This window comes from Vombatus ursinus, unplaced genomic scaffold (genome assembly GCF_900497805.2).
Source record: "Vombatus ursinus unplaced genomic scaffold, bare-nosed wombat genome assembly UNPS02014789.1, whole genome shotgun sequence".
In the NCBI taxonomy this organism is placed as follows: Eukaryota; Metazoa; Chordata; class Mammalia; order Diprotodontia; family Vombatidae; genus Vombatus; species Vombatus ursinus.
This window is the reverse complement of record NW_020954567.1, coordinates 11,730,219-11,742,421: the sequence shown is the minus strand read 5'-3', so window position 1 is coordinate 11,742,421 and position 12,203 is coordinate 11,730,219.

Here is a 12,203-nt window from a genome sequence, read left to right as displayed (position 1 = left end):
CCCACTCCAGTGGAAGGTTATGATGGTGACCATGACTGTGACTCACCATTGTAATGCTGGGTTAGGACCACCATAATGCATGACTAGCTGTTATAACGACATGTGACACGCTATTTACTGAAAGAGACAGGATGGGATTTCATTGAAAAGCAGATCAAACGAGCAGAAAAACCTCATAGCATGAGAAATAAAGTGGTTTTTTTTTTACCATGGTCACCAAGAAACCTATGATTCTGTGATCCCACGATCCCATGTGACAGAAGGAGGCAGACAGGTTTGTAAACCAGTGGGATTTAATATTTAAACAGGGACTCACACTTTGGTATTCAGAAACTTGGAAAATAGTAAGAATACAATGATGGTCATTGAGAAGAATTTTGGGAGAAATGGCAATGATGAGGGTAGGGCAGGGAAAGAGAAGAATGGGATAGAGAGAAAGGGTATCGGCATGATGTCATAGTGGGGTGGGGGGGAGACCTAAAACACTGCACTTGGAATCAGAAAGACCCAGGTTAAAGTTTTCTTTCTGTCATATGCTATGTGACCTTGAGCAACACACTCAATTTCTCTGATCCTGTTTCCTCATCTTCAAAATGTGAAATGTACTACCTCTGTTCACAATATTTTTATGAGACTCAAATAGGAAGATGTAAAAGTGTTATGGAGAATATAGGTGTAGGAGACAGAGGCTGCTTGAAATCCATGCAAGCCCTTTTCTCTTGCTCATTGCTTTCTGGATTTGCACCCTCTGGGGACTCCTGGATATGAACCCATGAGCTTCCCATATACCCTCAGCAGGAAGGAAGGGCTTGCCTGATTCGTCTTGGGCCATGCTTACTACAATCCTGCCCACCAGTTTAAAAATTCATAGTTCCTTTGAATAGTACCAAGTGCATTTTTGTAGAGTACGCAAATGCAGAATATGTATCTATATCAATATCTGTGTGTGTGTGCATATGCAGGTACATTTTCTGCAAAATCCATTGGTCACATTCACTAATGATCTTACATTTAAAGTAGACTGTTTACACGAATCACATGCATAGTTAGGTTATATCACATAACAGGCTTACGTATATTAGAGCTAATACATAGTCTATTATTTGCATGTTGTTAATTCCTACTGGACTTCATGAACAGAGCAAACTCTAGATTTATCCCTTTTCCCTTATCCAGATCTCCCTTAGGCTGGAGCAGTCCTAGCATCCTAACCCTTTCCCCAGAATATAACCATATTTGGCTTCCTCTTTACAAAGATTTTGATCCATAGACTTCCCAAGTGAGTCTTCTGCTGCCAATCATTCAGTCACAGCTGTTGGAGGGGTCTCTTTGGGTCTTGTTTTCTCGATTCTTCCATATTCCTTTCCTTATCTTCCCTGGGGAGGTAATAAGTGGTCATAATGTACTATCTTTGTAGTTCTTCAGCCATCTTCTGGGGCCATGTTGAGAACTGGGAGGTGATTGAGATAGTATCAATCTGTATGTTGATTTTCCTGAGAATGAGGGCCAGAGTTGGAGAGGATAGAGACTGTGAACCAAGAACTGAGCTCATTGAGAAAAAGTGGGTGCCCTGAAAGTCAGCAGGTAACAGCTACCAGAATCTTAATTGGATGGTAAATATGGACTGAGTGAACCTTAAAGGAGAGGAGGTTGCTGAGTGATGGTGGCAGAGGGAGAGCCTGGAAGTGGCAATGGAGAAGTAGGAGCGTTCCAACTCCCCAACTTGGACCATCAAGTCAAGAGCATGAGGGAAAGTACCACCTGTACTGGAAAAAGGAGGCCAGGGAAGCTGAGTAAGCAGGAGGGGGTCAGATTTCAGCGAATGCAAGAAGATGGAAGGAACAGGAAAATATAAGGCTTAAGATGAAATTTAGTTTGTTATCTATGGAGCAGGAATTCCAATGAGCACAGTGGAAGGCGAGCTTTAGAGTGGGTTTGTGCTGAGAGGGATGGGATAAGGGATCAGAGATCAGATGATGAGGGAATGAGAATGGGGTTCGAATAATGACAGTCAGCAGTTCAAAATCAGAGATGAGACTGGTATGACGGAGTGAGGATTTGTTAATCATTGAGGAATGAGCTGCGGTAAGTTATCAATGTCCCTAGAAGTTTGGCCACAGGATGGAGACCATTCAGTGCATATTCCCCATGTATATTAAAAGCACAATTCTCTTTCTACTACCATTAGATATAAAAATTTTCATCATTTGACAATTAATATCAAATTCTTCCTTTACACAAAAACATGTCTTTTGCCCTTTTCATCATCAAGCTATTTTTTATGAAAAGGATCTCAAAGAGACAATCTACTTTCTATTAGCTTGAGAGCATTCTGGCTGGCTTTATTGACTGTCCTTAGCTAGAGATGTTCACTTAACAGGTCCAGCAACTATGCACTAAAAAAGTTTAACCTGCTCGTATAGGGAGAAGCTTTCTGGCTTTAGCTCTGCCCCAAACATACAATGTATCTCTCTCTCTCTCTCTCTCTCTTTATATATATATATATATACACACACACACATATGCACATATATGTGTATATATTCATATGTATACATATGTGTCCATTTAGTAATGGATAGTATATATATATATGCATACGTGTATGTATATGTCATGGCTAACAGATATGACCAACAGAGTAGAGAGTAACACACAGCATTATCTCAGGTTTTCCTCAGTCTGGCAATTGCTAGAGGTGGGAGAATACCCTATGTTTCCTTTAAGTCACAAGGGTTACATGACCATGTAAGTACTCCATGAATATTCCCAGGTCAAGTGTATACTCTGCTGTGTGTACTCACCCACTGGGTGTTGTAATGTGTGAGTGTATCCCATATGTACACGGAGGGATCTTTAGTCACTTTCTCACTATTTTATTTGATTTAAACTAATGTGTACTCTGGCCATAAACATATTGGTGGGAGCTCATGAACTGTGATTTTCAGTGTGTGTTATCTCACAGAGTGCTATCCCTCAGATAGCTTTTCTACACAAAGTACCCTGGGGGGTACAATTAGAGATTAGATGAACTGACCACTTGAATCTTGAATTGATTAATTCCGTAAAAATGTCATGAGCGCTAAGATCTCATCCAACCCTAGAGTTCTATGGTTTTTGGATGCATCTTGGAAGGAGGGAATTGAGATAAATTTCCCTACACAAGACAAGAGGCAACTGTGATGTAGTCAATAAGAATGGCATTGGAGCTAGAATGACCTAGCTTCAGTTCACACCTAGTGCACATACTGTTACCCTGATAAATCTCTGGATCTGTGCCCTCAGACAATTCTCTAAGAATACAAGTTGCAGATCTTGCACAGAAGCATCAGAGTTTGATGTGTCTGACCCTCTGGACAATGACCCAGTTTCAGTTTCAGAACTCATAGAATGGAGTCAGAGAGAAATGTGCTGAAGTGAATTATTTTCCTCAATTCAATTTAATTCTATCATAAGAAGATAGTCATAAATTTAGAGGTGGAGGAGACCTCCTCAGAGGCCAAATAGTCCAACCTCTTCATTTTACAAATAAGGAAACTGAGGCTCAAATAAGTTATATGACTCATTCAATTTTAAGCAGATACTAAATATTTGAACCAGGATGCTCTGGCTCCAAAGCCAGTACTTTCCCCTCTACATTGAAATACCTCCTAATTGATTTGAATTGTACTAATAGTTATTAAATGACTATTATGTGTAAGGCATAGTGCTAGGTGCTAGGGATACCAAGACAAAATGAAAAACAATTCCTACCCTCAAAAAGCTTATATTCTATTGAAGGATATAATGTGTACAGAGGTAAACAAATAAAAGATAATTTGAGAACTGAGATAGCACTAAGAAGTTGGGGGGAGGTGCCACCTGAAGAGGTAGCACTTGAGCTAAGCCGTGATTCTAAGGGGCAAAGGAAAGGACATAATGTTGCAGTCCTTCATTTTTGAAGAGGACCAATAATATCCCAGGTGATGTCTTGACTCATGAACTGAATTTAAGTGAGGCAGAGCTGCACAAAGCCATCAGCCTCATTCTCTCTTCCTGAGTCATCTAAGTCCAGTGGTGAGACAAAAGTCGGGACTGGCAACGGCCCAGGATTCAGTGAATGACCTTGGTGTCTTCCATGCCTGACCAAACCCTAAGTGCTCCACAGTGCTTACCTACTTCAACTGCTTGCATGGCCATTGGAACAAATTGTTCTCATCCACCCATTCCGCAAGGGGAATGTTAATACACATTAATGGATTTGTGGCCCGTCCATTATATTTTTGACCCGGAGCACAACCTGTATTTAGGCACTAAGGCAAGATAAAGGATACCAAGTATGAAGAGTAGCTAGCAAGCCATTTTGGCCATAGTGTAGAGTATATGGGCAGGGGACAGGGAAGAGTAATACGAAATAAGTTTGGGAAGGCAAGTGGGAGCCAGATTATGGATAGCGGTAAATGCCAAACTAAGGAATTTGTATTTTATTCGTGAATCATTAAGAACCATTGTAGGTATTTGAGCAAGAGAACATTGTGGTTAGACCTGTGTCTGTGTTAAAGATGGATTTAAGAGGGGAGAGGCTGGAAGAGGGGAGACTAATTATGATACTTTGATAAAAGGATTGAATAGGGATGGTGATTTTGGAAATGATCAGAAAGAGCCAAATGGGAGATATGTTATAAAGGTAAATAGAAATGTCACAAGACTTGGCAAGTGCTTTGACATGGGGTGGAAGGGAGAGAAAAGAGTCAATGATGATGCTAGGGTCATGAACTTGGGTAACTGGAAGAATGGTGTTGCTCTCAACAGAAATAGGGAAGTTTGGAGGAAGGTGGGTTATAGGGGAAAGATAATGAACTCTGTTTTGGACATGTCAAGTCTGGGATACATATGGGACATTTAGATGGAAATGTCTAGAAAGCAGTTGGTGGGCTGGATTTCAAGAAAGAAATTAGGATTTGATGTATAAAGTTGGGGGTCTTCTGCATAAAGGTGATAAAGATCATCAAAGGGGACTATAGAGAAAAGAGATTCCAGTACAGAGATTTGAGAGATATTCACATTTAGGGAAACAAACATGGATGATGTCTGAAAGGAGACTGAAAAGGAATGATCAAAGAGGTAGAAGGAGAATGAGGAGAGAATAACGTCACAGAATCCAGGAGAGGAAAGAGTCCCCAAAAGAGGGAGTGGTAGATTGTAGAGGTAATCTAGGGTTGGGATTTGGTAAGATGTAGTCAGTAATAAAACAAGGGATCAGGAGAATTAAGGATAAGGTATGACTGAAGTTATCAATCGTAGGGTCAAGACTGTGAAGGGAGTTTTGCCTAAGGATCTTGGTTAATAAATGTCCATGTATCCCAGTGCAAGCTAAATTCATACCAGTCACATAGCCTCATAGCTTCATCTCAGAATGGTAGGATCTGAGTGAGACACACTCAGAGTTCATAAACAAACACATAGTAAGTACTTAATGAATGCTTGATGATTTTACAGATGAGGAAGCTGAAACTGACAGAGGTTAAGTTACTTGCTCAAGATTACCCAGCTAGCAAATGTCTGAAGTAGAGTTCAAATTCGTGTCTCTATGGCTCCAGGTCTATCCACCATGGATCTACCATCAGAAATCCCAAGTCTTGTGATACCAAAGGTAATAAATAAGGAATCTTCCCTTCAAGAATGAGGAGACAGGGAGCTGAGGGCTTCCTATAATATGGTAGTAACAATAGCCCTTGTCTCACAGGATTATTGTCAAGATCAAATAATAAAGTAGGTGTAAAGCCCTTTACAAGCCATAAAGCTTTATGTCAGTGTTGGGCTAGTGTGATGAGCAGATTGGCTGCAGAACTGATAAGACCTGGCTCACTCACCTACCCTTTCCTTCAAAACTTGAATCAAGCCAGCTTGCACATACCTCTACATGGCCAGGAACGATCCTTCCACAGCTCCATCAGAAAGTTTAGAAGGATCTGATCTATTAATCCAGTTAATAATATTTGAGGAGCAGATGAAAACAAAACTGTCAAGGGTTGTGAAACTCTTCTGAATGGACCTTATGCCCTTGCAGTGCCTGGTGATGGTAAATACCACTCAGGAAGCTGACCTTAGTTTCCTCAGGTATAAAATGAAAGGCTTGGACCAGATGGTCTCTAAAGTGCATTTCACTTCTAAGACTATGATCCTTTGAAAAGAGTTGAGGGAATGTTCATACATCTCCAGCATTCCTCAGAAGTCAATACACCTTTTGCCCTTTATCCTCTCACTCTTCCGATGCCCTCCCAACCCAAACCTTAATGATGTAGAGAGAACACATAGATTTGAGAATGACTGACTTCTGTTGCTCATACTTTAGAATTCTGTTTAACACCTCCGCCACTTGGTTTTCAGTATCTGGGTCAGATCATAGCTCTTTCCTTAGTGCACCACAAATAAGTTTTGTTTCACAAGAATACCAGCACATGTAATTTTCTGTATTGCTAAAACCAACGAGAATGAGTTAGGTGGGGGATGAACATCTACTCATCTTCCTTCGCCTCTCAGGGTTCCCCATTTCCCACCCAAAACCAACTTTAAGAATATCTTCTTCCAGGAAGCGAGTCACTTTCTACCAGTTAGTGTGTGAGATGAGAATGGAGTACGTGAGAAAAAAATAATAACCTTGCACCAATCTAAACAGCCCCAACTGAGAAAAATTTTAAAGACACCAATTTATGGAAATTCACATCTATCAAGAATTCCCATCTTGTATGTTAAGTAAAGTACCTCACTCATGGAGACACCTGGATCTAGTACTTTAGGTACTTTATACACTTGTCTTTGAAGTGGTTTTATTGTTCAAAAAAGGCCCAGGCTATAACAGCCAGACCTTTCTAATACTTCTGTGGCAAGCAGTGGTGGAGGAGGGGGGATCCCCTTGGTGGCTAATAATTCACAAGAAAATAAGAATTTCAATGAAGTTAAATCGAAGTATTTAGCAAAAAGGGTAAAAACAAGTATTATATAGCAAAGAGTTAAACATGCATCTTAATAATAGTTAACATTTAGATGATGCTTTAAAAAAGGTTTTCAAAGGACTTTGCATATTTTATCTCATTTAATCGTTACAATAACCTTGGGAGGTAGATGTTATTATTATTCCTATTTTATAGATGAGGAAACTGAGACTGAGAGAGATTAAGAGATTTAGGTTCACATTGCTGCTAAGTGCAGTTCTATTTGAACTCAGCTCTATTCTTACTCAAAGGACTTTGTTCACTTTTACCACGTAGGTCCCTTTAATCTTTATACACATATGTACACACAGTGAAGCAGTTTTCTGTCTCACTATCTGCTACCTATCTTTTCCTCAGAATTTTTCACATCTTAGGGTACCAAAGAGAAGTTTAATGTGGAGCCAAGTGGCCTCCAGGAACTAGGCAAGGGAAATTGTCAAGGGTTGAACTAATGTGGGATGTTCTGGCAGGACCTTTTAAATATAACCCTTCCTCCTTTTGTATTTATTATCTCCAGTCCCCAAAACACTTCCTAGAATATAGTAATCACTTCATCAATATTTTTGACTAGTTGTTGATTAATTCACGTGACCCTGGGCAACTCACTTAACCTTTGTCTGCCTCAGTTTCCTCACCTGTAAAACGGAGATAATAATAGCACCTACTTGTGATGATCAAATGAGATAATATTTATAAATATTTATAAAAGTGCTTTGCGAACCTCAAAGCACTATAGAAGTGTTAGTTTTTATTATTGTCAATAGTAGTAGTAGAAGTAATAATAGTAGATGTAATTGTCCTAGTAATAGCACTAGTAATTGTACTAATAGTAGTAGTAGTAGTAGTAGTAGTGGGAGTAGTAAAAGTGTAATAATAGTAGAAGTAGTAGTACTAATAACAGTAGTAGAAGTAGTAGTACTAGTACCAATATTAGTAGTTATAAAAATAAGAAGTAACAACTTTGTCATCCTAGTGGGGAGGGATAAGTAACACCTACCTTCAAAGCTAAATGTGCTAAATTGAACTTTTTGGTGTTTGCAGTCCTATGCAACAAACGCTGGGGCAGGAATCGAGGTGAAAGGAAGGAGTAATAACCAAGAAAGAATATGAAACAACAGCATCAAGTTGTAAGGAGAGTTTCAAGAAGGTTGAAGGCAATCACCATAAGAGCCCACGCTTCTATAGCACTTTCAAGTTTACAGTGTACTCCCCTCACAACTGAGAATAGTAGGGTAGTATGATATTATTCCCATTTGACAGATGAGGAAATTGAGACCATAGGAGGTCAAATGACTTATCCAAAGTGGAATAGACAGTAAGCAGCACAGCCAGTCAGTAAACCCAGGATCCTTGACTCCAAATCCAACGTTCTTTTCACATTAAAATGTCTTTCTGAGATAGAGATAATAGCTATTTATTATTCACCCATGCTATGCTAAGCTTTACAAATATCTCATTTTTGTCCTCACAACAACCTGGAGAAGTTGGTACTATTATTATTCCCACTTTACAGATGAAGAAATTGAGGCAGGCAGAGCTTAGTGACTTGCTCAGGGCCACACAGTATCCGAGGCAGTTTTGAACTGAGGTCTAACTGACTCCAAGTCCTTAGATCTCTGCTGTGCTGAACAATAACAACATGAAAATTGTTGAAAAATACTACAGATGTTAAAATGGATTTGTTAAAAGTATGTTTGATGCAAAAAAAAAATTCAACAGACTTTTATTAACCAACTACTATGCTAGACACTCGAGGGAAATACAAAATTTAGAATAAGGTAGCCCCTATCCTTATAAAAGGTCATCTCTTTTCCTCACAGGAATGTTGAGAGACAAGTGCTTCAAAAACCTGAAATCACTACAGACATAGTTGTTGTTACCATGAATATGGCAACTACTACATAATATCACAAAAATAAAATTGACTGTATCTTTACAGATAGTAAATGAGTAAATACCAATGTAAGAGTCATTTCCAGATCAGCTGTCCTTGTATAATCAGATCATTGATTTGGGAGAGCAAAGATCAAACTCAAACCAAATAAGAATATAGGAAAAGATGAGAAGAAAATATGATACACAGTTAAAACAGGCCCAATATGATGTCTTAAAAAGTAGCTAATAACAAAAATTAAAAATGTGGTAAGAATAAAGCAAGATATATTGACATAGGCAACCTGACCATTTCCCGTACAAGCTTAACTATGTAAATATTCCAGGAAACCAGAATAACCTAGAAATTGTCTCAATAACTTGGTCTCCTTGCCAAACAGAGAAATATAGCATCTAGGGACAACCCTGTTTAGTATATAAGAATATAGCTTCTTATGGGGGAGGATAGTGGAAGATTCATAAACCAGATCATTACTGACTGTATAAGGATTAAATTAAGTACAAAAAAAATGAAAAATAGAAAGGATCTGTTGTTTATAATAACTGTTTTCTACATCAATGAAAGTAGAGCCACCATGTTTAGACTCTAAGAACAAAGTCCCCAGTGTGCTATATAAATAAATGGAAATGGAACCAGAGCTCAAAGATTAAGTGAGTGATGGATACAGACCAAATTTATGTACAGGAGGTCTGAGCTAGAGGAAATACACCAGTTTTGAGGGCACTCTGGACTAAATTCTCAAGATGAAGACATGGGTGGCCTGGGAGTTCTTTATTTATTTGTGTGTACATCAACCTTTTTTAAAATATTTATTTATTTTATTCTGAGCTCAAGAAATAAAACAAGCATTTCCGTAACACAGAACAGGAAAAAAATGATTGTATATGAAACTGCAAATCTATTGTGTACAACTTGCTATTCCTTTTAAATATATAATAAAGTTTTCATGGGACATTTTTCCCTTTTTTTCTTCCCTTCCCCGCCCCCATGGCTACCATTAAGTATACACACACACACACACACACACACATACATATATGTATATATATACCATTCTATACATACTTCTATTATACTTCTATTTATTGTTTCTTTCTCTGGATGAAAATAGTATCTACCTTCATATGTCCTTTGTAGTTAATTTCGGTATTTATAATAGTCAAAATGACATTCACTTAAAGTTGCTCTTAAAACAGTATTGTGGTTACTATATATAATATTCTCTTGGTTCTGCTCATTCTGGGTGTTCTTTAAATAAAAGGTCTGGGAGAAACCAGCCAATTGATGGAGGGACCTTTTTTTTTTTAAGGCAATTGAGGTTAAATGACTTGCCCAGGGTCACACAGCTAACAAGTGTCTGAGGTCAGATTTGAACTCAGGTCCTCCTGACTCCAGAGCTGGTGCTCTATACACTTCGCCATCTAGCTGCCACAAGAGGGACTATTTTAAGGGGCTTTAAAATGGAGTTTCCATTTTAAAGAGGCCACCCAGACCACTCATGTCTTCATTCCTTTTCAGGTTGCACTCTTGACTTTCCTCCTGACTCTCCTTCCTGACTTTCTCTACAGTCTTTGTGTCAGGTACCTTCATGCCCCACCTCCCCATTTTTAGTTCCTTTTTTTATGCCTTCTTCCCCCATTAGAATGTAAGTTCCTTGATGGAAGTGATGGTCCTTCTTTCTTTTCCTTTTTTTTTTTGGTTTGTTTTTTTTTTGTTGTGTTTTTGGTGAGGCAATCGGGGTTAAGTGACTTGCCCAGGGTCACACAGCTAGTAAGTGTCAAGTGTCTGAGGCTGGATTTGAAATCAGGTCCTCCTGACGCTAAGGCTGGAACTCTATCCACTATGTCACCTAGCTGCCCCATGATGGTCTTTCTTTTTGCTTGGATTTGTATTCTCAGCATTTATCACAGTGCCTGGTATAGTAAACATTTAATAAATGCTTTTTGATTTGATGTGACTCTAAAGACAGTGGAAAAATCCATAAGACCAGAAAAAATAATGAATGGTACTGCTACTTTTTTAAAAAGGTAATAGGAGTCTCTTGTGCAGCAAGGAGATCAAATCAGTCAATACTCAAAGAAATTAATTCAGACTGTTCTTTGGAAATTAAAATACTGAAGCTGAAGCTTAAATACTTTGTCCACATAATAAGACAGGATTCATTGGAAAAGACCCTGATGTTGGGGAAAATTGAAGGCAAAAGGCAAATGAGATTGAAGCAGAAGACATACAGTGCCCTAAAAGCTAAAAGCTTTTTAAAGAAACAAATGTTAATGAAGGGTTGTTTTCCAGCACCTTGTGAGGCCCCTCCTGAGTCTCTTTCCCTTATCTTGAGATACCATAAAACTTCTCCCCTATCCTGGACCATAAAACTTTCTTGTGTCCCTCATCCAGAGTCATAAAATTTCCCATCTTCCTTATCCTGAGTCCCCTATCCTGCCATCCATCTTCCTCATCCTGGGTCATGACAACCCCTCCCCTTATCTTGTAAGATAAAACAGACCCCTATCCCTCTGTAAGTTGCTAGTTCTCTTTCCAGAGCTAGCCCGCTGCTTTTGCGTCAATAAAGCTCCCAATGGTTACAGAGAAGGGTCTAAGTGAATTCTTTCACACCTGAACCAGCTCTCGCAACTCTAAACCTCAACAAGATGGCAGAGGGTGACATGGAAGAAATGAACCTGATGGGAGAAATGAAGAGGATCATGGCAGAAATGAATCTGAGCTTGGACAGACTTCGGGAGGTAATGGAGAATAGAAGGGCCTGGTGTGTGATGGTCAATGGGGTCATGAGAGTCAGCTATAGCTCTGAACAATTAAACAACTGAACAACAAGAAGGACATAAGAAACTACTAACCCAAAGATGTTGTAGATCTCATTTAGTTAAATTGCAGCGAAGCATTTCTGAAATAAAGACCTTGTGGCAAGATGGAGAGATGGGCAAGGAGACAGGTAATTAGAGATATTTAGAACTAGTTGAATTGCAAGATCAAAAGAGGCTTGAAGTCAGCTTGGAAAGCAATTTCTAGTGAAGGACTCCCACAGCTTGTTCTTGCTGCTGTACTATTCAAAGTTTTCATCAATGACTAGATAAAAGAACAGATGGTTATTAAATTTGTATGTGGTCCAATGTGACGCTGGGGATCTTAATAGAATTACAGTCAAGATTCAAAAACAAATTGACAGGCTCAAACTCAATCTAACAAAGTAAAATTTAGTAGAGATCAATACAAAGTCTTACACTTTTAAATGAATAACATTTTCCTATTTTTCCCCTCTATTAGCTAACAATTTCTATAAATTATTGTGGACAATGCATATTCAAGAACAGAGAATC